This window comes from Penaeus monodon, chromosome 13, assembly GCF_015228065.2.
Source record: "Penaeus monodon isolate SGIC_2016 chromosome 13, NSTDA_Pmon_1, whole genome shotgun sequence".
Taxonomy (NCBI): domain Eukaryota; kingdom Metazoa; phylum Arthropoda; class Malacostraca; order Decapoda; family Penaeidae; genus Penaeus; species Penaeus monodon.
This window is the reverse complement of record NC_051398.1, coordinates 44,768,916-44,771,415: the sequence shown is the minus strand read 5'-3', so window position 1 is coordinate 44,771,415 and position 2,500 is coordinate 44,768,916.

Sequence of the window (2,500 nt, the reverse complement as noted above, 5' to 3'; positions counted from 1 at the left end):
TATATATATATATGTGTGTGTGTGTGTGTGTGTGTGTGTGTGTGTGTGTGTGTGTGTTTATGTGTGTGTGTGCTTGTGTGTGTGTTATGATATATATATATATATATATATATATATATATATATATATATATATATATGCATTTATGTATACATATGTAATACACACATATATATGTACATATAAAGACAATATAAAAAATATTGATAATAATGATAATAATTATGATAAAAATATTTTTTTTTTTTTCTAATTCTTCTTATTCATCTTCCTCTGCTTCTTTTTCTTTTCTTCTTTTTCTTGTTCTTCTTCCTTCTCTTCTTTCTTCTTCTTCTTCTTCTTCTTCTTTCTTCTTCTTCATCTATTTTTTCTTCTTCTTCCTCCTCCTTTTCGTCTTCTTCTTTTTCTTTTTCCTCTTCTTCTTTTTCTTCTACTTCTTGCTACTCGGTAGTACTTGATATCTTGCAACATTTGAGGCTTACTCATTTCATTTATCAACACAGGCATCTACACCCTTTGATTTTGTGTTATGCTGTGTTGTGGAACCCCCATTAATATACAGTGTTGATAAGGGAAGTATACATGAACATCAGTATACATCAGATAACAACATATATACGTGTACTTCTTGGTAGAAACTCATTTACTGACATTCGTGGTAGAGATAGCTCATAATTCTTGGGTGTTTATCATTTTAGAAGTTTAGAAGCATTACAGTGCTCTTTGGATGTTGCGTTTAGTGTTATCTTTTTGTCTGTCTGTCTGTCTGTCTATCTAGTTGTCTATTTACTTCTCTGTCCCTCTGTCTGTCTCTGTCTGTCTGTCTGTCTCTCTCTCTCTCTCTCTCTCTCTCTCTCTCTCTCTCTCTCTCTCTCTCTCTCTCTCTCTCTCTCTCTCTCTCTCTCTCTCTCTCTCTCTCTCTTCTCCCCACCCCTCTCTCTCTCTTTCGCACGCGGATCTTCCCTTTAGCGAATTATCCACAAGCGTCCAGAAAACTTCGAGGATAAACAACACAAGTAAAAGCCTACCCTCTCTGATCTCATCTCTCTCAAAAACAGCTTCGGTTCCCTGACTTCTGAACGGCATTGCAAGTAGCTTTTATCAATTCTGAACGCTTGCCTTTTCCTCTTTGTCGTAGCGTCCTTAGTCTTAAGGGAAAAATAAGAACCGGCAACTCAGCCCGGGCTTTGGAGTAATCCGATTCGCCTTCTTTCGTCTTTTTATTATTATTTTTGATGCTTGTTTATGATTATTATTATTTTAATCAGCTGACAGATAATACTTTATGTTCATAAAAGTTTGGATATTGGATATATATGATGTATCTATTGCTTATCTTGGCTAATCAGAGTTTGCCAGATTAAGGTGAGTTGCCAGTTATTCGTTTTCAGACAGTAAATGAAACAGAATCTTTTTTAATCATCATTATTTTCTCGCTTTTGTGTCCTCATTTCCTCGCGTTCTTCCTTTTTCTATTATTTTCTTATACCTACCGTTTTATCGATCTTTAAACTTTTATTAATACTGCACAAAAAAAAAGAAAAAAATCCATCACATAAATTAAGAACATGCCTTTTCAAAGAGCCGGGTTTTGTCTACTTAAAAAGAAAAAAAAAGCATTTCGAAAGGGACTTACTTATCATAATGTACTCGAGTTATGAAGATTCGCATAATAAAGCGTAATGGGATTGGTTTTCCTTTTAATCTTTTATTTTAATTTTTATATGATTTCCTTATGGATATAATTATCATTATCGTTGGTATTGATAGCATTATTATCATCCCTGAAATCATCGTTATTTATATTATGATCTTTATCGTAATTTTGACTTTTTATTGTTATCACAATCACCAAAATTATAATCATAGTTGATATTATAGTTATATTGATCGCATATAAATCACCTCTGAAATAATATGTTTATATGTTTCTTTGTTTTTTTCTTCATTTCTTCTTCGTTTATTTTTTTTCTCTTTCTCTCCTTCCTTTCTTTCTTTCTTTTCTTTTCTTTTGTTTATTTTCTTTTTTAAGTGGGAGCTAATACAAGTTAAACTATAGTTTGCAAGATACACTTTTGAAGCAGGTGGGGGAGGGAGGGAGGGAGGGGGGGATGTTATGGCAATGCAACCATTACCTCGTTTTATAAAAACACATTAGATTTGATAAGCCTATGCAAAAGTAACATTTGCTTGATTTGACATGCTGTTTACACATATTTACAAGCAAATAAATACGGTGCAGTATCAAGCTTTCTAGGTCAAACATGACATTATTAATCTTTACCCCAAACACAAACATAGCTGCATATGTTAACAAAGACATTCACCAGAGACATATTTAAAAAGAAGTATTCCATTGTTTGGGTTTTATTTAGCGAAGGCTGTGATTTGAGGACCCATAAATAATGGTTAATTACTGCAGTTATTTTTAATGTGTCAAAAAGTAAGGGGAGGGGAGATGGGGCTGCTTCCTTCCCCCTCCCTCCCCTCACCTCCCCTT